Source organism: Schistocerca serialis, chromosome 5 (assembly GCF_023864345.2).
Source record: "Schistocerca serialis cubense isolate TAMUIC-IGC-003099 chromosome 5, iqSchSeri2.2, whole genome shotgun sequence".
Taxonomy (NCBI): Eukaryota; Metazoa; Arthropoda; class Insecta; order Orthoptera; family Acrididae; genus Schistocerca; species Schistocerca serialis.
This window is the reverse complement of record NC_064642.1, coordinates 572,042,985-572,069,213: the sequence shown is the minus strand read 5'-3', so window position 1 is coordinate 572,069,213 and position 26,229 is coordinate 572,042,985. Positions and strand designations below refer to the sequence as shown.

The 26,229-nt window shown below is 41.0% G+C and overlaps 1 protein-coding gene across 1 annotated transcript in view; it reads right to left on the bottom strand.

Moving 5' to 3' along the window:
* LOC126482097 (dynein axonemal heavy chain 7-like) overlaps positions 1-26,229 on the bottom strand; it is a 482,833-nt gene that overhangs the window by 402,087 nt on the left and 54,517 nt on the right. The window lies entirely within an intron of this gene.

Here is a 26,229-nt window from a genome sequence, read left to right as displayed (position 1 = left end):
GTTCCATGCCCTGTGGCCTCCTTTTTTCTTCACAACAGCTGGTATACATAATTTACTGCAATCCAGCCTGCACAAGGCTTCAACTTGAGCTCCAAATATCGCACAAAACTAACTTTGCCTATCCTAAACGCTGGTGCCACTACATTATTCCCCTCTTCAGATAGACACGGTCCTCAGGTCATCTTTAACTAACTCTTAAACTGGTTTTGAATGTCACTTATGACACACTTACTTAGTATTAGAAAATTTAGATGTGGTCTAGTGCTTCAAAGCACGTAAAAACTCCATTTTGGATGACCACTGCTCGATCAACCCCTTACCTACTCATCTCATGCCGTTGGTATCCAATCCATGGAGACTTGGACTACCCTCAGATCCCTCCGGGAATTGGCTCTCCACGTGATCAGAAAGAAAACAACACATAACAAAGTTAAGGCTGCGATGTCACTTGGGACAGATGTGCTCAAAATGATCATTATTTGCTGTTGCCTTTCCCTATTCTGAGCGACATGTTGAACAAGCTATTTGGCTGATATGCACCACTCCTGCTCTAAAATGAACTGATTTATGGATCTCAACAGACCTGGCTCCAGAGTTTGATTTAAAAAGGTCAGATTCTGCTTTGGCAAAAACTCTAAAGTAGCTTCTGGTCAGTACAGCTGTAGCTGTGTAACATTCAATTGCGTGACTCCTGAAATTGACGCTGGCTGATGGAACATTGATCCTATTATGTTACACTTAGTTCCATTGATTAAAATTTCACTGCCGGCCAGTGTGGCCAAGTGGTTCTAGGCGCATCAGTCCAGAACCGCGAGACCGCTATGGACGCAGGTTCAAATCCTGCCTCGGGCATGGATGTGTGTGATGTCCTTAGATTAGTTAGGTTTAAGTAGTTCTAAGTTCTAGGGGACTGATGACCTCAGATGTTAAGTCCCATAGTGCTCAGAGCCATTTGAACAATTTTTAAAATTTAGCTCACCTTGAGCTCTATACAATTCGCTTCTGCAAATACCCCCTGCTCAAAACAGCTTGCTACTACTACCATTCTCGTAGGTGGAGAAGATCCAATGCATCCCGACCAGTTGCACGCTCAATTTTGGCTCCACGATTTCCCTTGGACATCTATTCCTTTCCCCTCTGGCTAAAAATAACTGCACAGTGCATGTGTCCAATATTTGTAGCTTCACAGATTTTCCTCCAACATTAACTATTTTTGAACCAAACTCAACACCGATTGTGTGACTACTTTCATCCTTAAATTTACATTATATGAACTAGTGAAATGAACATGTCTTTCCTGACCCAGCACTGAAAATAACCAAAAATTTAAACAGGAATCATCGTTCAACACACACTTATTAAGGCTTTGCCATATAATTTACTCCAATGCATCTATTTCTCCAGAACTGCGTTCAATTTTTTTTTACAACAGCACTCCGCATACGTCAGATGCTACACTTCACTTTTCAGTGACCTGAGGACAGGGATCACCATCACCCTACCTCCCTCATCAAAATGACTGCTGCCCCTTGCAGGCTACCAATACTCAAAAACACATATAAAATACAATGTCCAATTACTCTATGCTAACCCAATGATACGTGACATGAAAACAAAGAGAAAGAAAGCTACAAATACTCTACTACTTTCTAGATCGCAAAGCATATGGTACTTCATGCTGTACCCTTATCTTCCTGGTTTTCTCTGCGCTTAGCCGCTTAGCACCTCTCTTCACTCTCTCTTTCTTCCTCTTTCCTTCCTCTGACATGTCTGGTATCACATCCAGGCAACCCTCAAATGGCCGTAACCGCCCAATGTGTATTATTGTCGATCTAGTTGGCAGGTGAAGCTTAACATTAACAGGAGATGTGGTTTCAACAACTTGGTATGGCCCTTGATACCTCGTGAGGGACTTATTCATTTTCCATATTTGTGTATAGGGGCTGGACAGCATTACCCATTGCCCCTTTTATACTGTGGTAAACTTCCTTTCCACTTTACTGCATCTTCCTGCCTTTCCAAAGCCTTTGTATTCACCTTTTGTACCCACTTCCAAACATCCCGAATTGTTCTCTGACGTACAGATTCACCAGTCCTTTCTTTCTGTAGCTTCACTAAATCGAACAGCGATGGCATTTTTCCTGCATACACTACTTCATATGGAGAAACCAGTATTTGTATGGCAAGCAAAGAAAATGAACATGTCGCTTCTGGTAATCGTTATAGCTGTATCTGTTTCCAACTCAAATCTGCTCTCTGTGCACATGGTATACAATTCTTCACATACTGATCCACATCTCCTTTCCTACCTCTCCACCAATACCTCTCTGCCACTCTCCTATTCGTCTCTCTACACCCTCCATGACCAGATAACATGTGATCATGTGCTTCGTTTAAAACCTCATCCCTCAACTTCGCTGGCACTACCACTCTTGGCCCTAGCTTCATTTCCCTGCACAGAAGACCACTGTACACGTTAAACGGTGGCTGTGTCTGATACAATTTACAACTGTTGTCAGCATCCTGTAATTATTGCCATACCGCTAGGTCATAACTGATGACTTCTACTTTTGCCACCTTCCTACTTAGTGCATCCGCATTACCGTGCTTCTTCCCAGGCTTGTGCACCACCTTGTAGTCAAATTCAATAAGCCTCACAGCAAATCTAGCAAGTCTAGTGGACGGATCCTTCAAACCCAACAACCACTTCAACGCAGCATGATCTTTCATGATCTGAAATCTTCTCCCATATAAATAACATTTAAAATAAGTGATTCCATAGATTATGCTAAGCATCTCCCTCTCTTTTGTTGAGCAATTCCTCTCCGCTGCATTCAACTGCCTAGGTGCATAGGCTGCAGAATGTTCTCTTTCCCATGAATTTCCTGACTAAGAACACACCCTAATGCTTGATTTGAAGCATGGAATGCTAGTATAAACTCCTTTTCAAAATCTGGAAACACAAGAACCGTGCTTGATGTTAAAACTTCTTTCAGTTTGTCAAACACTTTCTGACACTCTTCTGTCCACTCAAATCTCACTCCCATCCAGAACAATTGCGTCAACGGCTGTGATAAATCAGCAAAACCCTTCACAAACTTTCAACAGAAATTGCAAAGTCCAATGAATGACTGCACTTCCTTAATTGTTTTTGGTACCCGAAAATCCCCTACAGCCTGTACCAACCTCAGATCTGTTGGCACTCCAACCTTACTGATAATATGACCAAAATATTTTACTTCTTCTAATGAGAAATGACACTTCTCCAGCCTCAATGTCAAATGAGCTGGTCTTAACCTCATATAGACTTCCCTTAACCGCTGTATATGTTGCTCCATACTACTTGAAAACACTATAATGTCATCCAAATAGATAAGACACTGCCATTGTTTCAGACCCCTCAAGACACTGTCTAGCAACCTCTGAAATGTTGCCGGAGTGTTTTCAAAACTGAATGGTATTCTAATGAACTGGTAATGGCCTCCAGGTGTAGAGAAAGCAGTTTTTGGACGATCCTCTTGAGCCACCTCTTGTGTATAACAATGACCTTTCATCAGTAACATTACCAGATGCCAAGTTCGTTTTGTTTGCCGATGATACAAACATTGCAATAAATAGCAAATCAATCGTAGTCATAGAAAGATCAGCTAATAAAATATTTGTGGATATTAATCACTGGTTCCTAGCCAACTCTTTGTCACTAAACTTTGAAAAAAAAACAAACTACATGCAGTTCACAACTTGTAAGGGGTGTCCCATGAGTATATACGATGACAAGAAGATAGAAGAAGTGGACAGTGTTAAATTCTTGGGATTACAGCTTGATGATAAATTCAACTGGGAGGAGCACACCACAGAACTGCTGAAGCGTCTTAACAAATCTCTGTTTGCAATGCGAATTTTGTCAGACATAGGGGATATAAAAAGCAAAAAGCTGGCATACTATGCTTACTTTCATTCCATAATGTCATATGGGATTATTTTTTGGGGTAATTCATCAAGCCAAGCTAAAGTTTTCTGGGCACAAAAACGTGCAGTAAGAGTTATATGTGGTGTGAATTCAAGAACATCCTGCAGAAGCCTGTTTAGGGAACTAGGGATACTAACTACTGCTTCCTAATATATAAAAACGAAAGTGCTGGCAGGTCGATAGACACACAAACAAACACAAACATACACACAAAATTCAAGCTTTCACAACCCACGGTTGCTTCGTCAGGAAAGAGGGAAGGAGAGGGAAAGACGAAAGGATGTGGGTTTAAAGGGGGAGGGTAAGGAGTCATTCCAATCCTGGGAGCGGAAAGACTTACCTTAGGAGGAAAAAAAGGACAGGTATACACTCGCACACACACACATATCCATCCGCACATACACAGACACAAGCAGACATTTGTAAAGGTAAAGAGTTTGGGCAGAGATGTCAGTCGAGGCGGAAGTACAGAGGCAAAGATGTTGTTGAAAGACAGGTGAGGTATGAGCGGCAGCAAATTGAAATTAGAAATTAGCGGAGATTGAGGCCTGGTGGATAACAAGAAGAGAGGATATGCTGAAGGGCAAGTTCCCATCTCCAGAGTTCTGACAGGTTGGTGTTAGTGGGAAGTATCCAGATAACCCGGACGGTGTAACACTGTGCCAAGATGTGCTGGCCGTGCACCAAGGCATGTTTAGCCACAGGGTGATCCTCATTACCAACAAACACTGTCTGCCTGTGTCCATTCATGAGAATGGACAGTTTGTTGCTGGTGATTCCCACATAGAAAGCTTCACAGTGTAGGCAGGTCAGTTGGTAAATCACGTGGGTGCTTTCACATGTGGCTCTGCCTTTGATCGTGTACACCTTCCGGGTTACAGGACTGGAGTAGGTGGTGGCGGGAGGGTGCATGGGACAGGTTTAACACAGGGGGCAGTTACAAGGGTAGGAGCCAGAGGGTAGGGAAGGTGGTTTGGGGATTTCATAGGGATTAACTAAGAGGTTACGAAGGTTAGTTGGATGGCGGAAAGACACTCTTGGTGGAGTGGCGAGGATTTCATGAAGGATGGATCTCATTTCAGGGCAGGATTTGAGGAAGTCATATCCCTGCTGGAGAGCCACATTCAGAGTCTGATCCAGTCCCGGAAAGTATCCTGTCACAAGTGGGGCACTTTTGTGGTTCTTCTGTGGGAGGTTCTGGGTTTGATGAGATGAGGAAGTGGCTCTGGTTATTTGCTTCTGTACCAGGTTGGGAGGGTAGTTGCGGGATGTGAAAGCTGTTTTCAGGTTGTTGGTGTAATGGTTCAGGGATTCTGGACTGGAGCTGATTCGTTTGCCATGGAGACCTAGGCTGTAGGGAAGGGACCGTTTGATGTGGAATGGGTGGCAGCTGTCATAATGGAGGTACTGTTGCTTGTTGATGGGTTTGATGTGGACAGATGTGTGAAGCTGGCCATTGGACAGGTGGAGGCCAATGTCAAGGAAAGTGGCATGGGATTTGGAGTAGGACCAGGTGAATCTGATGGAACCAAAGGAGTTGAGGTTGGAGAGGAAATTCTGGAGTTCTTCTTCACTGTGAGTCTAGATCATGAAAATGTCATCAATAAATCTGTACCAAACTATGGGTTGGCAGGCCTGGGTAACCAAGAAGGATTCCTCTAAGCGACCCATGAATAGGTTGGTGTACGAGGGGGCCATCCTGGTACCCATGGCTGTTCCCTTTAATTGTTGGTATGTCTGGCCTTCAAAAGTGAAGAAGTTGTGGGTCAGGATGAAGCTGGCTAAGGTAATGAGGAAAGAGGTTTTAGGTAGGGTGGCAGGTGATCGGCGTGAAAGGAAATGCTCCATCGCAGCAAGGCCCTGGACGTGCGGAATATTTGTGTATAAGGAAGTGGCATCAATGGTTACAAGGATGGTTTCCAGAGGTAACAGATTTGGTAAGGATTCATGGCATTCGAGAAAGTGGTTGGTGTCTTTGATGAAGGATGGGAGACTGGTAACCAGCTACAATGGGACGGCCGGGATGATTGGGTTTGTGAATTTTAGGAAGAAGGTAGAAGGTAGGAGTGCAGGTTGTTGGTGAGGTCAGGAGGCTGATGGAGTCAGGTGAAAGGTTTTGCAGCTGTGACGGAGGACGGAACTGTTCCAGGCAGGGTTCAATTTGGATAGTGTCTTGGGGTGTTGGATCATTAGGAGTAGGATTAGGATTATTTTTCTTCATGGCAAAGTGATATTTCCAGTAGAGAGTACGGGTGTAGGACAGTAAATCTTTGACAAGGGCTGTTCGGTTGAATCTGGGAGTGGGGCTGAAGGTGAGGCCTTTGGATAGGACAGAGGTTTCAGATTGGGAAAGAGGTTTGGAGGAAAGGTTAACTACTGAATTAGGGTGTTGTGGTTCCAGATTGTGTTGATTGGAATTTTGAGGTTTTGGGGGGAGTGGAGCTGGAAGTGGGAGATTGAGTAGATGGGAGAGACTGTGTCTGTGTGCAATGAGAGGAGGTTGAGGTTTGCTGGAAAGGTTGTGAAAGGTGAGTGAGTTGCCTTTCCGGAGGTGGGAAACCAGGAGATTGGATAGTTTTTTGAGGTGGAGGGTGGTATGCTGTTCTAATTTGCGGTTGGCCTGTAGGGGGATGCTCTGAACTGCCAGTGTGGATGTGGGAGAGGAAAGACTCAGGACTTTTATTAAGGATAGGAGTTGATGGGTGTGTTCATTGGCTGAGTTGATGTGTAGGTGAAGGATTAGGTGGGTGAGGGCAATGGATTGTTCAGTTTGGAACTGGTACAGGGACTGATGGAAAGAAGGGTTACAGCCCAAGCATGACTCACGCCCCATCCTTGCAGCTTTACTTCTGCCAGTACATCATCTCCCACCTTCCAAACTTTATAGAAGCTCTCCTGCCAACCATTCAGAACTAGCACTCCTGAAAGAAAGGATATTGTGGAGACATGGCTTTGCCACAGCCTGGGGGATGTTTCCAGAATGAGATTTTCATTCTGCAGCGGAGTGTGCGCTGATATGAAACTTCCTGGCAGATTAAAACTGTGTACTGGGCTGAGACTCGAACTCGGGACCTTTGCCTTTAGCGGGCAAGTGCTCTACCAACTGAGCTACCCAAGCACAACTCGCGCCCCGTCCTCACAGCTTTATTTCTGCCAGTAGCTCGTCTCCTACATCTACATCTACATGATTACTCTGCAATTCACATTTAAGTGCTTGGCAGAGGGTTCATCAAACCACAATCATACTATCTCTCTACCATTCCACTCCCAAACAGCGCGCAGGAAAAACGAAAACCTAAACCTTTCCGTTCGAGCTCTGATTTCTCTTATTTTATTTTGATGATCATTCCTACCTACGTAGGTTGGGCTCAACAAAATATTTTCCATTCGGAAGAGAAAGTTGGTGACTGAAACTTCGTAAACAGATCTCACCGCGATGAAAAATGTCTTTTCTTTAATGACTTCCATCCCAACTCGTGTATCATATCTGCCACACTCTCTCCCCTATTACGTGGTTATACAAAATGAGCTGCCCTTTTTTGCACTCTTTCGATGTCCTCCATCAATCCCACCTGGTGAGGATCCCACACCGAGCAGCAATATTCTAACAGAGAATGGGCGAGTGTAGTGTAAGCTGTCTCTTTAGTGGACTTGTTGCATCTTCTAAGTATCCTGCCAATGAAACACAACCTTTGGCTTGCCTTCCCCACTATATTATCTATGTGGTCTTTCCAACTGAAGTTGTTTGTAATTTTAACACCCAGGTACTTAGTTGAATTGAACAGCCTTGAGAATTGTACTATTTATTGAGTAATCGAATTCCAATGGATTTCCTTTGGAACTCATGTGGATCACCTCACACTTTTCGTTATTTGGCGTCAACTTCCAGCTGCCACACCATACAGCAATCTTTACTAAATCACTTTGCAACTGATACTGGTCTTACTAGACGGTATATTACAGCATCATCTGCAAACAACCTAAGAGAACTGTTCAGATTGTCACCCAGGTCATTTATATAGATCACGAACAGCAGAGATCCTTTCTTTCAGCAGTGCTAGTTCTGCATGGTTGGCAGGAGAGCTTCTGTAAAGTTTGGAAGGTAGGAGACAAGGTACTGGCAGAAGTAAAGCTGTGAGGACGGGGCATGAGTCATGCTTGGGTAGCTCAGTTGGTAGAGCACTTGCCCGCGAAAGGTAATGGTCCCGAGTTCGAGTCTCGGTCCAGTACACAGTTTTAATCTGCCAGGAAGTTTCATATCAGCGCACACTCCGCTGCAGAGTGAATATCTCATTCTGGAAACACCCCCAGGCTGTGGCTAAGTCATGTCTCCGCAATATCCTTTCTTTCAGGAGTGCTAGTTCTGCATGGTTGGCAGGAGAGCTTCTGTAAAGTTTGGAAGGTGGGAGACGAGGTACTGGCAGAAGTAAAGCTGTGAGGATGGGGCGTGAGTTGTGCTTGGGTAGCTCAGTTGGTAGAGCACTTGCCCACGAAAGGCAAAGGTCCCGAGTTCGAGTCTCAGTCCAGTACACAGTTTTAATCTGCCAGGAAGTTTCGTATCAGTGCACACTCCGCTGCAGAGTGAAATTCTCATTCTGATCAGATGTTGTTTCCCACTCACTTCTAGATGCTAATTCACTTCTCAACTCCATATTGTCTGCTGTCAATTGTGCTATCTTTTCCATCAAAATCCGCAACGCTTCTGCTTCCGACACACCTTGCATCATTGACTCTGCCATTGTGTTGCTTTCGTTCTCAGTTAGTCGTTTTGTTTTGGGACTAAGGACAAGAATAATCCAACTTCCTACAGCTCTCTATAATCATAAACCAATACAAAAGTAATCAAATGCCATGAAGGAAAGTAAATCTTACTGCCCCAAACACACTAACACATACTCTGACAACAAAAAATACTATGCCCACGCAATACATCTAAAATCTGGCTTGCCAGGATCCATACTCGGAAAAAAAAAATTGTCAGCGTGCACCACATCTTGTGACTGTACTGCAGGTGATGGGCTCGAATCTCGTATTGGACAGACAATGTCTGCTATTCTGACACCAAATGTTGTGGTATCAGACGCCAAATGTGGCATGAAGGCACCAAATGTAGTGGCTGGGTGCCAGGAGGTGCCGTATTAAAATTTGCCTGAGCTTTTCAAACGATTTATTTGTTTCCACTACAATTCTCCGTTTGCCTCAGTCTGCATCACAGGGTTTTGTTATTCTGAGGCCACTGCCCCAGCAACCCAGCGCTATGCGCTGTGTTGAGCCAGCCTTTTACACCGGTGGAGTGCGTCAGTGTCAGTTCGCCGCGGTTGACTCAGCGGTCTATGTCCCTGCTGACTCAACACTGGTCGGTGCGTGGTGCAGGTGGCCAGCTGCATCCTTCTTCTTGCCGGCGTGGCTGAGATCACGGTAACCAACAAGTGCCCACTATCCAGCATCCGTATCTGTGGCCCTCGCCTCAGAAGTCTCTGTCATGTGCCGGGACCCAAGACGACTGCCTGCGGTAGTGAGCCAAAGAGCGGCTCGCTGTTGGCTGGCTGCAAACCCCGCATCAGCCTCAGAGGGTCGAACCAACAACCCACTGTGGACTGAGATGCTTGTGCCCCATCTGTTGCTGCGAGTAACTTGGTGGTGTGACATGTGCTCCTGTCCAGCAGAGCTGCCACACTTGAATGAATCTCGATAGAAAGCAACATCTATTTATACTCAACTGCGTGCTCCTGTTTTGCTAATGCACCACTTCATGTCATGTATGCATAACACTTAGGTTGGCCAGTGGCCCTCTTCTGCCTGTGACTTGTGCCATCGAAACTGCTGTGTGCGCGCTCTCCTGCAGTTCTACACCTCGTGGCCTCTATTTGCCTTCGCAGCAGCTGGTATGTCTATCTTACTGCAATCTGGCCTGCACCAGGCTGTAACTCGTGCTCCAAATATCACACAAAACTAACTTTCCCTATCCTAAATGGTGCTGCCACTACAAAACAATGTTTGTAGAAAGAATCCCATAAGCATAGCTTTAAAGATTCGGACTGTGATGTTTCCCATGTATAAGAATGTTTATAGGAACGTAACTCTTTAAGCTATAGAATCTCCATTATCTGCTAATATATGTAGGGGAAATACTCAACTTACATACTTCTACAGGCCTCAACTACCCCTCATTTCTGCAGGACTCATCTCATTCTTTTCTTTCTAATATTTATTGATAAACTGTATCTTTATACATATCTGTTTCTTCCAGGCAATGGTTTATGCAAATAGCTGTTGTAACAATGATAATGATAATGATTTGTAGGCCAGGGCACTTAACACCAAGGTCATCAGTGCCCTGGCTTGAATTGAGTGGGAATGACCTTGGTAAAAAATTGGTTTGAATTAACAAAAAATCAGAAAACCAAGCTGTATCCACACACATGAATGGAAAAAGTAACCTTGCTTTGATGATCCTCATAAAAGACTTTCAATAAAAGTCACACAGAACATAGTAGAATAACTAGATAAAACACCAGCACAGACATAGTTAAAAAGGGGACAGATGACTGTGGCTGCTTGAATACTTAGAAATGATGTGTTACTGAGTGCCTCTGTGACACATTAGTTGTCACATCCAATATTTTGAGGTAAATATGGAAATCTTACAAAATCTTAAACACAAGACCCACTCACTTCATTATCAAATAGAGAACAGGTCTTGTGGGAGAGCCAAATCTGCCCTCAGGTCTTCAAATAAAATTATGGCTTACAAGAGCAACTCCTTCAGGTCATCATGGTGAGAAGGAAGTAACCATAGTCACACTGAAGATTTTACTGAACACAGCTTATTATTCCTCACTACCAGCCACTGAGCCTCCCACTGACACATGGTCTTCTGGGTCACGTATGTGATACGAGCCTCCAGAGAGACTGAACACTGAGCAGGGTTGGAAGAAAGGTAGCCTCCTTGGCACCAGCATCAGCAGTTTCATATCCCTGTCTCCCTATGAGCCTTGGAAGCAAACAGAGAGTCATTTCCTTTTCCTGACTTTGCAAAAGAAGAGGAGCATTCTGTGCTTCTTGCACCACCTGATGTTCTGGGTACATCTGACCAATAGCAAGAGGGTCACATTGGGAATTGGAGGCTCATCAGCCTTAGCACAATAACTACCAACTGTATTCATGTGATAAGCCCCTGTGGACCACATGAACCCACATAGTGAACTGCATCCAGTAGTTTGAAGTATGAAGGCATCCACATTCAACCTGGGGTTACCCATAAGCATTATAGAGATGGAGCAGATGAGCATTGAGGGTTTGTGAGATATGTAACTAGTGCATTTATTGATGGTCAAAGCCTTGAGGCATCTTATCTTCAGTTCTTTATGGTGGGGCAGCCACATTAGCCTCTCATTGAAAGTGAGACTCAGATACTACACCATCTTCTTAAAACTGAGAACAGTATCTCCTAGATTTAAAACAAGTGCACTGTAAAGTAAAATCAAGACACACAGTTTCCTACAATCAGAATTTAAAATCTGGAGTATTTGACCATTTCTACAGTAAACTTATCGTCAAGTTCAATTGCTGAGTAGCTGTTGCAAGGTTGGAGATGGCACAGAAGATGGAGAAGTCACCCATGAACAAGGAACATTGCACAGGGCACCTTCCTATCGACATAATATTGTTGATCACAGTTGCAAACACTATTACACTTAAAACACTCCATTGAATGACATGTCTCCTGCTTAAGTTGGTCAGACAGGCAATTCTTAACAATGTAGTCAAGGAAACCACACTTGTAGAGCTTAACAAAATGTTATGGCTCCAGTTAGTATTGTAGATCTTTTCCAAATCAAAGAATACACCAAAAAGTATTGCTTATGAAGGAAAGCTTGTTGAATCACTGCTTTGAGTCAGATCAGGTTATCTAGTGTGGAGCAACACCTCCTGAACTCACACCAGGAGTGACTTAGTTTCAAGAGCCCACACAATGTGCCAGTTGATCACATGCTCCAGTGTATTTCTTACCCAGCTTGTGAGACTGATGCCATGATAACTACTGGTGTTAGTCTGATCCTTCCCTGGTTTTAAAATCAGGATTATAATAGATTCTTTCCATGAGTTGGGAAAGTCACCTGTCATTCAAATTACATCAAAGAGATGACCTCCTTCAACTGTTTCAACATGCTGCACATTATCAGATTGTGAACAGGCACAGTAACATGAGCTACTGACAATGCACAATCCAATTCCTGAGTGAGGAAGTCAGGTTGTATGCCTCCATACTGATAGAACAGAAATCAAAACAAAGCCTCCTCGTGCCTCCCGATAATGTCACAAAGCCGGATTCTGGCTTGAATCATCTGTAATGGTGTTATACAATTCAGCCATTGCCTGAGCAACGTCTCTCAGTGATGGAAGGAGTCACTCCTGCCATTGTACAGCTGCTGCTGGTGGTTGTGAGTTCTGCCTGGAAATCCTTGAAGTGATTTACCATATTTTGCTTGCAGGTCTGGACATATTAATGGAGTTCAGGAACTCATGCAAAGACCTCTGCTTACTTTTATGTTTTATTTTCCTAACCTTCTCCTTCATAATTTGAGTGGTTGCAAGATTCATATCTGAAGGCCACCGATTTAATCTTCATAAAGCCACCCTCATTTCCTTGACTGCAGAACAACACTCACCATTCATTCCTCCAAGAGACAACCTGCTTCTTGGTGTTGCTGATGATCTGGAGTTGGATGCATCAGCAGTTTGGTGAATCATTACTGTAATTTGATCGACTCAGTCCTGAATGCCTTCACAATGTTTGGAAACAGCTAACTTGTTATACTTGTTGTTGTTTCTGATGACCAATCTCAGTTGCTTCCTTTCATGACCTGCTCCATCTGGCAGACAGGCCCAGATGGCAAGTGGTTGTTGCCATGAAGATCATCATCCAGTTCGCAATGAGCAGTGTCTGCAAGGGCAAGCATGCGGAATGAGCCGTCTCTTGCTCTATACAAACTCACTGGGGTGCTGAAATGCGTATCTTGTACAATGTTCATCAATATAATGTCTGCAGCTTCTGTAGAGTCCCTGAGATATCTGAGTCCTGGAGAAAGTTGTGTTGGATCCCCATAGTGCATTATGCACATTAATGACTCCTAAAAGGACAAAGGTATGGGGCAGTTCAGCAATGAGCTGTGTTGGGATCTCACTGTAACAGGATCATGGGATAGGAGGTACACAGAGTATACTGTGACATTAACTTAGGCCATTATCCCAAAAGTAACCACTTGTAGCCTTGTGGTTAAGGACACAGGTGAGGAATGGAATGTATCTTACTCCACCTTTCCCCTTTTATAAGTAAGTCTCTCCTGTGGAGGTGACAGAATCCAAGTACAGGTATATCAGTAGTTTTAAAATGTGTCTCTTGAAGACGTGGGTAGATAGGTCTACTCTGTAAGAGAATTCTAAATTTCTCCATGTGCATCCAGTATCCATTCATATGCTACTGGACTATGGGAGCCATTTTAGAGGGACAGTTTTAATTTACACTTATCTTTTCACCAAGATAGTGAGGCACACAGCCTTGCTGTGCTGGTACTGCGAACGGTTGAAAGCAAGGGGAAACTACAGCCGTCATTTTTCCCAAGGGCCTGCAGCTTTACTGTATGGTTAATGATGATGGCGTCCTCTTGGGTAAAATATTCCGGAGGTAAAATAGAACCCCATTTGGATCTCCGGGCGGGGACTACTCAAGAGGACGTCATTATCAGGAGAAAGAAAACTGGCGTTCTACGGATCGGAGCGTGGAATGTCAGATCCCTTAATCGGGCAGGTAGGTTAGAAAATTTAAAAAGGGAAATGGATAGGTTAAAGTTAGATATAGTGGGAATTAGTGAAGTTCAGTGGCAGGAGGAACAAGACTTTTGGTCAGGCGAATACAGGGTTATAAATACAAAGTCAAATAGGGGTAATGCAGGAGTAGGTTTAATAATGAATAAAAAAATAGGAATTCGGGTAAGCTACTACAAACAGCATAGTGAACACATTATTGTGGCCAAGATAGACACAAAACCCACACCTACTACAGTAGTACAAGTTTATATGTCAACTAGCTCTGCAGATGATGAAGAAATTGAAGAAATATATGACGAAATAAAAGAAATTATTCAGATAGTGAAGGGACACAAAAATTTAATAGTCATGGGTGACTGGAATTCGGTAGCAGGAAAAGGAAGAGAAGGAAATGTAGTAGGTGAATATGGATTGGGGCTAAGAAATGAAAGAGGAAGCCGCCTGGTAGAATTTTGCAGAGAGCACAACTTAATCATAGCTAACACTTGGTTCAAGAATCATAAAAGAAGGTTGTATGCATGGAAGAAGCCTGGAGATACTGACAGATTTCAGATAGATTATATAATGGTAAGACAGAGATTTAGGAACCAGGTTTTAAATTGTAAGACATTTCCAGGGGCAGATGTGGACTCTGACCACAATCTACTGGTTATGAACTGTAGATTAAAACTGAAAAAAACTGCAAAAAGGTGGGAATTTAAGGAGATGGGACCTGGATAAACTGACTAAACCAGAGGTTGTACAGAGTTTCAGGGAGAGCATAAGGCAACAATTGACAGGAATGGGGGAAAGAAATACAGTAGAAGAAGAATGGGTAGCTTTGAGGGACGAAGTAGTGAAGGCAGCAGAGGTTCAAGTACGTAAAAAGACGAGGGCTAGTAGAAATCCTTGGGTAACAGAAGAAATACTGAATTTAGTGGATGAAAGGAGAAAATATAAAAATGCAGTAAATGAAGCCGGCAAAAAGGAATACAAACATCTCAAAAATGAGATCGACAGGAAGTGCAAAATGGCTAAGCAGGGATGGCTAGAGGATAAATATAAGATTGTAGAGGCTTATCTCACTAGGGGTGAGATAGATACTGCCTACTGGAAAATTAAAGAGACCTTTGGAGAAAAGAGGACCACTTGTATGAATATTAAGAGCTCAGATCAAAACCCAGTTCTAAGGAAAGAAGGGAAAGCAGAAAGGTGGAAGGAGTATATAGAGGGTCTATACAAGGGTGATGTACTTGGGGACAATATTATGGAAATGGAAGAGGATGTAAATGAAGATGAAATGGGAGATATGATACTGCGTGAAGGGTTTGACAGAGCACTGAAAGACCTGAGTCGAAACAAGGCCTTGGGAGTAGACAACGTTCCATTAGATCTACTGATGGCCTTGGGAGAGCCAGTCCTGACAAAACTCTACCACCTGGTTAGCAAGATGTATGAAACAGGCGAAATAGCCTCAGACTTCAAGAAGAATATAATAATTCGAATCCCAAAGAAAGAAGGTGTTGACAGATGTGAAAATTACCGAACTATCAGTTTAATAAGTCACAGCTGCAAAATACTAATACAAATTCTTTACAGACGAATGGAAAAACTAGTAGAAGCTGACCTAGGGGAAGATCAGTTTGGATTTCGTAGAAATATTGGAACATGTGAGGCAATACTGACCCTATGACTTGTCATAGAAGCTGGATTAAGGAAAGGCAAACCTACGTTTCTAGCATTTGTAGACTTAGAGAAGGCTTTTGACAATGTTGACTGAAATACTCTCTTTCAAATTCTGAAGGAGGCAGGGGTTAAATATAGGGAGCGAAAGGCTATTTACAATTTGTAGAGAAACCAAATGGCAGTTATAGGAGTTGAGTGGCATGAAAGGGAAGCAGTGGTTGGGAAAGGAGTGGGACAAGGTTGTAGCCTCTCCTCAATGTTATTCAATCTGTATATTGAGCAAGCACTGAAGGAAACAAAAGAAAAATTCGGAGTAGGTTTTTAAAATCGATGGAGAAGAAATAAAAACATTGAGGTTCGCCGATGACATTGTAATTCTGTCAGAGACAGCAAAGGACTTGGAAGAGCAGTTGAATGGAATGGATAGTGTCTTGAATGGAGGATATAAGATGAACATCAACAAAAGCAAAACGAGGATAATGGAACGTAGTCGAATTAAGTCGGGTGATGCTGAGGTTATTAGATTAGGAAATGAGACACTTAAAGTAGTAAAGGAGCTTTGCTATTTGGGGAGCAAAATAACTGATGATGGTCGAAGCAGAGAGGGTATAAAATGTAGACTGCAAATGGGAAGGAAAGCATTTCTGAAGAAGAGAAATTTGTTAACATCAAGTATAGATTTAAGTGTCAGGAAGTCGTTTGTGAAAGTATTTGTATGGAGTGTAGCCATGTATGAAAGTGAAACATGGACGATAAATAGTTTAGACAAGAAGAGAATAGAATCTTTCAAAATGTGGTGTTACAGAAGAATGCTGAAGATTAGATGGGGGGATCACATAACTAATGAGGAGGTGTTGGATAGGACTGGGGAGAAGAGAAGTTTGTGGCACAACTTGACTAGAAGAAGGGATCGGTTGGTAGGACATGTTCTGAGGCATCAAGGGATCACCAATTTAGTATTGAAGGGCAGTGTGGAGGGTAAAAATCGTAGAGGGAGACCAAGAGATGAATACACCAAGCAGATTCAGAGGGATGTAGGTTGCAGTAGGTACTGGGAAATGAAGAAGTTTGCACAGGATTGAGTAGCATGGAGAGCTGCATCAAACCAGTCTCAGGACTGAAGACCACAACAACAACAGTGAGGCACTTGTAGAGCAAGGGGAATGGAGGGGCTGTCAGGGTCTGTTGATGAGGAACCTAACTCCATGATGTCCTCCTTATCAGCCAGACATGTCAGAATGAAGTCTGATGGTGTCCAAAACAGCATTTGACCTAAATGTCATGACCCTTTTCCTTCCCTTTCCCCTTAGTGGGTGATGGTGATTGAAACAGTTGAGAGGCACTCTGATTTTTGGGTGCCTTCTCTAAGTTCACCGTGGAAGTGTTGCCTTTCTCCTGTATCATTGCTGCCAGTATTATTACACCTTTACTCTCTTTGTTTTGCCTTGTACAGATGCAACCAAAGGTGCTGGTAGCGAATAGCAGTTCACTCAAGGCGGTCTGTGCTAAAGCATCTAGCTCTTGGCTAGTTTATTTACCAAAGAAGCAAAAAATGTAACAAGGGCAGGGGATTTCATCACCTTATTTTTTTTTCAATTTCCATGTAAGGGATCTGCTTGGTCACATTTACTTCCTGAATTTTTCATCCCTCAGCAAAAATTGGGCAGTCTCAGCTACAGACTAGGTGACTCCAAGAGTGGTTGATGCATATCACTGGAGATAAACAGTCAGTGACTGTGTCAATGGCTGCCTTTCCACATTTCCCACCAGTCACTTCACCTCTGCAACTCAGCATTGTTTGGTCAAATTGCTGGCATCTGAAACACCTTATCTGGTTAAGTATATAGAGCCTAACTCTAAGTTGGAGAAACCTTGCCATGATATGTTCAGATAGCATCAGGAAATTGAAGGCCACAATGAAGATAGCAGTCTTCTCAATCTCTCTATTATTCCTTTGCATCCTTTGTTCCAAATTTACTATCCCCTATGATGCCCATTCTTGTTTGAGTTCTGAGGTGTCTATTTCCATAAAATCACAACATGTGACCACACCTTAGCTTGATTTGATGTAGTTCTGCAACTAACCATCATGTCACATTAAACCAGTTTTTGTGACTTCCTAACCTGTTCCACCTGCTTTTCCCTGTCAATCACAAGTGGGAAATAGCCATTTTGTAACCATTTAATAGAGTTTAAGTTACCAACAAGCACTTCCAATCCTCTATGAATGTAGAAAGGGACACTATTTCAAATGCCCCCTCCATCCTCTTGCTCATTAGGAACACATTCTGTTTTATGACTCCTTGAGCTCTGTTACTAAACACAATCTAATTTTCAAGACTAGCCTCATTCAATCATTTTAATGGGTTAGAGTGAATACTCCCAGATGCTACATCAATCATGTTGGGATGGAGTTAGTAAACTGATTTTCCATGGTGTTTCCATGAGCAGCTAGAGACACATAGATCCACCCAGAGCCCTGCTTGCCTCAGCAAGTCTCATGCAACTTAAATGTGGCAAGTTCCCCGGAAGATGCCATCTGCAGACTGATACACCTCTCAGCAGCCATGCATGTCATCAGTGCACAGCATACCTTGAGAATGAAGCTTCTTTATAAAGGTTTGTGCCCTGTCACACACTGCTTTCCATTTCCAAACTGCCTGGTGATCATTGAAGCATCCCCAGAGTTTACAGATAGAGTATGGATGGCACTACCCAATCTGCAGCTCAGGAAACCCATGTTTTCCATGTCCATACCCAGCAATGAATGCTCACCGAGGTTCTCATCATTTAGCACAGCCCGAGGGGCACATGTGGCTTAACAGATGCCACAGACACAGCAAGCAGTACCCTCTGGTTATCATAAGAAACCATGTGGGGCACTGCACATATGCAGCAATTTCAAAATAAAAATTTGCAGTAACATGATGAGTTATTTAATGTAGTGCAACTGAAGTAGCCAAAATGCAAATTAGATAACCACAGTTTCCTGTTTCAACCAGATGCAGAACACATTTTTTTGTAGTTAGGTTTGCTTAATGTGGTGACCATCACTTGAATTCAGTGCCGTTTCCACAGCACACAGAAACAAAAGGTTTCTAGTGTATGCTTCTCTTCTCTGTATGCGCTTCTTTGGTGCAGTGCAAGTATGGCATGAAAAAAAACATCTCTGTGAGAAGAATGTAGTGTGATGGTAATGCCATTCTGTATATTGTATGTGTGTGTTTTCTGTAATACATTTACCAACAGTGACAATGCATGCATTTTAATTCAAAGACACGAGGTACAAGAACTGATGATGACAATGGGGCTGACATTCTGTCCTAGCTGATGATGAAGGAAACAATTCACAATGATGGAACTATCTGTGAAGATTGGTTGCCTGCACAGTAATAATTATTTCACATGGTAAATTAATTTTCTTTCACTGATACAACATAGTGAGGCATGGGTTACCGTAGAACCTGGATTTTAAACATGTTAAAATCGATTAAACATGGAGAAAAAGAACAAAAATGAGAAGGCCTTATCCATCATTCTAATGTTAGTTGAAGACTGCTACCTAGACATGACTGGCACTCTAAAACTAGTGAAGGAAGCATGGGACAAACTGGACAAAATACCCTGCAACAACAGCCTACTTGACACTATATCCAAGATGGGGGACTTAGCAAATATGAAGAAAGAAGTTGATTATGACTATGGATGACTATGTAACAATGATACTGGCTGCCAATAGATTAGTGAAGCATAGGAGCTTTACCTTTGATGACAAAACAGTTGCATGCTTCATGCTTCTAGAACTGCTTTTAGAGAAGTATAAAGGCCTCATTAGAAGTTTAGAAAGAGATGAAGACAGATTGACCATAGACTTTGTCATCAACAGACTAGAATTAGAAGAGAAGAGGCTGGAACCAGACTCGAAGGCTGCTAAGAGCTGAGAAGAAGCCACAGCACATGCAGTACATGGTGGAGGTCATAACCAACACAAGTCTGGCTCAAGCCACTATAAAAATCATAAACAAAACCAAAAAGATGAGAAGAACACAGCCAGCAGAAACAGATGTTTCTCTTGTGGTGAAGCAGATCATGTTGCCAAGGAATGCCCACATTTCCATGGAAAGGGAAGTGTTGTCTTGAAAGCAGAATAGTCATTTGGGGTAAACAATCCACCTAACAGAAGTGCCTCTGATGAAAGAACTGGATGGGAACTTATTGTCTGTTAAACAAATGGACAAGAAATGAATGTACATTAGATTAAAAATGGTGATGTTAATGCATGTATTGGTGAGAAGGAAGTGTTGAGAGGAAGATCATCAGGCAGTTATGTCTGTTTACTGCACGGTGAATATTACACAGAGAATAACAGTACGGTGATGCCCCACAACAACAAAACACATCTACAAGTGGGAAATGAAGCAGCAGCCAGACGGTCACAAATTTTGTGGCACCAAAGACTTGGACACAGAGAAGTATTACCCAAAGTATGAGAAGTCACTAAGTATGAAGTAAAATGTGAAGCATGTGCGCAAGGAAAACTGAAAAGACAGCCTTTCAAACCAAGCGATACTACTACTGAAGATGTTCTAGAATTGGTATATAGGGATGTGGGCTATATTAGGCAGTCCTCCTTAGATGGAGCACATTAGTATGCTAGTTATCTGGATGATCACTCAAGATATTCAGCAGTGAAATTGCTAAAGCTGAAAAGTGATGTGTTTGTTTCATTTTTAGAGTTTACAGCATGTGCACTGTGTGAGAAAGAGAGAAAACTGCAAAGTTTCCTATTGTACAAGGGGACTGAGTGCATCAACAGAAAATTTGAACAGTTGTTCAAGAAAAAGGACATATTACATTGGAAAAGCATGGTTTACTCTCCCGCATCCAATGGAGAAACAGACCACCTGAATCAAACCCTTATATCCATTGTGTGGTGTCTACTATTCCAAGGTGGTCTATTATTCCAAGGTGGTTTGATAACAATTTATGGGGAAAGGCTATGATGTTGGCATGCTACACACAGAATAGATGCCCAACAAGATTCCTTGGTGGAAAAATCATGTATGAAATCTGGAAGCAGAAAGGACATATTAAAATTGGCCTTATAACGCTCAAAGTGTCTGACCGCAGAGTCTGGACAAGCACATTGACATTGACAAACATGGGGAACGGGCATAAGAATGTGTTTCCAGAGGAAGTAATCATGAAAGAGATGGCAACAGCTGATCCACACAGCAATGAAGTGACAGCAGACAATGTCTATATGGTGAAGTTGAGCTTTCCTGATCTATCAACAGACAGCAACAACATACAGCCAAGGAGTGCAGAAATGGTAGCAGACAATGTGATTGAGTCAACAGCTGACCAAGGAGATGGCAACCAATTCACGGTTGGAGAAGATGATGGATATGATTCTGAATCCAAATAGTGAAGTAGGATTATGACCATGTTCAAGTCTGGCAAAGCTGAAGAAATGATTTAAACCATTTGTAATGTGAAACCATCTGATCAAACATCATTAGAAGAGACTCAAGCCTCAATTCACAGGGACAAATGGTGTACAGCCATGGAGCTGGTGATGAGTAGCCTAAAACTTTACAATATATGGCAACTTGTTGACAGATCAAAAGCTGATCATGTCAGAGGAAGTAATTGGGTGTTTGCTGCAAAGAGAAACAGAGAAGGTGAGATTACTAAATATGAAGTAAGATTAGTAGCTTTGGGTTTTATCCAAATATTTGGAGTTGATTACTGGGAAAGCTACACCCGAGTAATGAGACAATGTAGATTGAGGATTCTGATAGCAAATACAGTACTTGGGCAATGGAAAACCAAATACACTGATGTAGAAACTCCTTATCTCAGTAAGTGGCACCATTTTCATGGAGCAACCAAAATTGTTTAGTGTGAGGATTATAGTGTGTTTATTTAGTAAGAGTTTGTATGGGCTTCACCATGCAGGAAAGGACTGGAACGATTTTTATCTGTTTTGTGATGAAAAAGTTAGGTTTGGAACAATGTGGAAAGGATCCTTGTATACTCTTCTCTCATCAAGTGATCATTGGGAGGCACATTGTTGTAATAGGTGAGGAAGAGAGGATTGAAAAATTCTAGAATGTTTTGAAATATCACATAAGTGTTATAGAAATGGATGAGATGTTGTTAATTTTAGGACTTAAGATTGAGCAATCACAAGGGCAAGTGAAATTAAACCAAACTATCTACAGTCATTCAGCAGACACTGCAAGTGTTTAAAATGCATAACTTCAAGGGCATAGATACTCCATGTAAGGAGAACCATTTTGGTGAAGATGAGAATGGTGCAAAAATTGTAGCAAAATACAATGGGTTCTTTGTTGTATATATCCACATGTACTCGACCTCATATTTCCTTTACTGCAGGAAGGTTGAGTCAGTTCAATTCTATTTCATTTCATTTCATTATCTTCCTGTATATCATTTACATGATGTAGGAATTCTCACAACAAAGTTATCATACTAGTACAAGTACTACAGACATAATAATGGAACATCACTTTCAAGGCATTTTTTAAAAGTACAAATTTAGACATATAAATTAAAATTTTTGGCAATAAATTTACACACAATCAAAGTACTCATCTACGTCATAGAAAGTTTTGCTTAAAAGGTAATTTTTAAGCTCAGTCTTAAATTTTACTTCATCTATTATTGCCTTCATGTACACTGGCAGAACATTGTAGAGTTTTATTCCAAAATAACTTACATGCTTTTGGGTTTGTGTTGTCCTTACCCTTTCTACATAAAAAATTCTTATGAGTTCTAGTATTATAATTACGGCAGTCCTCATTTGTACATAGATTTTTCATATGTGCTCTTGTACACAGAATGCTTTTAAAAATATACAGTGATGGTATTGTGAATATTTGCAGTTCTTTCAAAAGGGGCCTACATTGAGTTCTTGGAGAGTTATGTGTTATGATTCGTATAGCTCTTTTCTGAAATTTGAAGATATCTGTTAAGCTTGATTTAGTTTTACCCCAGAACACTATGCCGTAAGACATGATGGACTGAAAGTAAGCAAAATACACTAGTCTAGTACAGTCTGTGCTGCATACTCTAGATAATATCCTCAATGCAAAACATGCTGAATTGAGTCTGTGGGATAAGTTCTTGAGATGGTTTTTCCAGCTTAAGTTTTGATCAATGTGCATGCCCGAAAACTTTGTGGATTGTACACTCTCTATCTTCTTATCCATTAGTTTTAACTGGAGGTCCATATCTTGAGTTGCTTTGCCATACTGTATATAATTTGTTTTACTTAGTTTAAGTGTTAACTCATTAGCATTAAACCAATGTTGAATATATTTCATGACTATATCAGTTGTGGTGGTTAATGATTTTTTATCACCACTTATAATTATGCTAGTGTCATCTGTGAACAACATTATTTTGGTAGAAATATTAGGATATTTTATGTCATTTACATAAAGCAAGAATAATAAGGGACCAAGAACACTGCCCTGTGGGACACCTATTTCCAATTTCTTTGCATCTGAGACCCACTTGATTTTCTGATTTTTATGTTCTGCGATGATTTCTACCACCTGAGTTCTATCTTGAAGGTAAGGTTCAAACCACTGCTTCACAACTCCCCTTACACCTATTTCCTCCCTCTTGTTTAACAGAATTTTGTGATTTACTGTATCAAAAGCCTTAGATAAATCTAAGTTAATTCCCACTACACATTTTTTAGTGTTGAGACTCCTGACAATCTCTTTGGTACAGGCATGGATAGTTGATTCTGTGCTGTGGCTCGAGCGAAAGCCATGTTCATTGCAGTTTAGAAGTTTGTGAGCATCTATGTAATTAATGAGTCTGATTTTCATTAATTTCTCTAGAATTTTTGAAAATGATTGGAGCAGGGATATTGGTCTATAATTTTCTACCCTGTATGGATCTCCTTTTTTAAACAGAGGTCTAACCTTAGAGATTTTCAACCTCTCAGGAAACACACCTTCGCTGAAAGACAAATTGGCAATATGTACCAGGGGCTTTATAATTTGTTGGGCAACTTTTTTTATTATTGACACAGGCACTTCATCCACACCTGCAGACATTTTTGATTTCAGACTCTTTATCACTTTTAATATTTCATTATCATTTGTGGGAGTTAACAACATACTACTGTCTACTTTTGGGGCTGTTAATTTCTCATGTTTAGTAAAGTTTTTACTTAATGACACTGGTACACTTAAAAAGTAATTATTAATGTAATTTGCCAGAGTTTCATCTTTTAATTCAATATTTTCACTATTTTTGAGTACTATTTCCTCATCCTTGAGGCCCTTACCTGTTTCCCTTTTCACAATTTCCCAAATAGTTTTTGATTTATCGCCTGATTTTCTTATTAATTTATAATTACTTAGTAATTTTGCTTTTGTAATTACTTTTCTATATATTTTTTTGTAATTTGTTACATATTCTTTAAACTTGGGGTCAGCCCAACTTCTTCAGTCTATAGTTAAGCATTTTCATGGTCCTGGAGGAATTTCTAATACCTGTTGTGAACCAGGAGTTAGCATGTGTATGCCCATATGTGTTTGTTTTGACAAGTTTCTTAGGAAAACACATTTCAAAATTCAACATAAACAGGGAAGATAAAACATTATATGCAGTGTTTGTGCTAGTTTGTAACAGTACTTCTGCCCATGATTGGTTAGTCAGTGTATTTATGAAGTGACTGCAACTATTTGTGGAGAAGGTTCTTTTGTACATTTGGTATGAGCTATTTTTGGTCACAGGAGCTATGGGAAATTTAAGGATATTCCTAGGTCAACATTTATTACATCTATATCTATGGCATCTATATATGTGAAGATATTATCTATGAGACTTTTTGAAGAGTTTGTTATTCTTGTAGGGTTAGTTATATGTGGATACAAATTGAAGCTATGTAAAACATTCAGGAACTGATCTTTGGATGCACCTTCAGTCATTAAGTTGACATTAAAATCTCCACTTATAATTATTGTTGATTTTTTATGATGTAATATTTTGAGCAATGCCTCTAACTTATTTCTAAAAATTTCAGGATCACCACATGGTGATCTGTACACTGACATTATTATTAATTTACTCTAAACCAAGAGTTTCTCATTGGGACAGAGTAAAAAGAGTGTTTCTTTCCTCCATCAAACTAAAGGTTTGAGCTTATGTTTCGATGCCAGTTGTTCTGATCCTAGTGCATTCAGTGGTTCTGACTGGGCAAATGACCCATCTGACATTAAATCTATAACAGAGTACACAATATCATTAGGTGGAGCAGCAATCAACTGGAAATGTAAAAGGCAACCCATTGCAGCCACCTCCACACTAAAAGCTGAATGCATTGCAATGTTCAAGACATGCAAGGAAGTGGAATGGTTTGAAGTTTTTCAAATGAGATCAACTCTTCTGAATTTGGTGGACTTCTCCTGCAGGTCAGTGCCGACAACACCGGTGATACTGACACTACCAAGAAAAAGGATGTATCAGAAAGAACCAAAAATTTCAGTGTGTTCTATCATAAATTCAGGCAGACTTTAATTATGTATCAAACAATAACAACACTGCAGACATTTTAACTAAAGGTCATAGCGGTATTAAAACTGAGAGATTCAGAGACATGTTAGGATTAAAAGAAGTATTACTTGATGCTGGACTACCTACTGTTAAATTTTGTCTCATTTGTGTTCTAATGTTTAATAATGTATTTCTGCAATGTGGACTGGATTAGTTATTCTCTTATGATGCCCACTGGGGGGAAGTGTTGTAATTAGGTTTACTTAATGCGGTGACCATCATTCGAATTCAGTGCCATTTCCAGACCACTCAGAATCTAAGGGTTTCTAGCATAGGCTTCTCTTCTCTGTAATTGCTTCTTTGGGGCAGTGAGATTATGGCCTGAAAAAAACATCTCTGTAAGAAGAATGTAGTGTGACAGTAGTGCCATGCTGTATATTGCATGTGTGTGCTTTCAATAATACATTCATCAATGGCAGTGATGAGTGCATTTTAATTCAGCTGCCCACCTATGTCCATATGGCATTACTCACAGCACACATAAAAATTATGGCACATTTTCTGCGAAGTATGACTAAAACCAACTAAAATATGAATCAAAGCCATACAGAAACTTCAGGGACCCACAAATTTAATGAAGCTGCAGTCTGTTTTAGGTAAAAAAAAAACTTTATACCAGACTGTTAAGAGCTAGTATTACCCAGTTACTAAACATTTTAATGACACAGAGAAAATGTGAAAAATTTACTTGTATCTCACTATGCTTACAACTTAGTCCATCATTAATGACTTTCTTCTCAGTAGTACTTTAAACTTTAATTTCTCTTGCTTTCTTCCTTTTGTAGCATTTATACATATTTATGGCAATGTTATTTACCATGGTGTGCATTATAGTGTAGTCATTATGATCAAGGACAAATAAATTAAAAGTTAAGTCAAAATTAACAGTTATAACAAATGAATGAAAGTGAGCCAGAAAGGAGAAATGCATAAATGTATAAACAAGATTTTCTAAAAATGGCATTTTTTTGTATATAGGTGGCTGGGCAACTAGATGAAAGGGAGGGGCAAATATCTTTCTGTATTGAAACAAACCATTTACAACAAACTAAATGTTCAAAATATTAAACCTATTTGAGAAACTTGATAGTGAAATTTACTAAGGTGTGAGTACCTGTATTTGAACGAGAAAATTACAACTAAAGTTTCCAGCATAATTG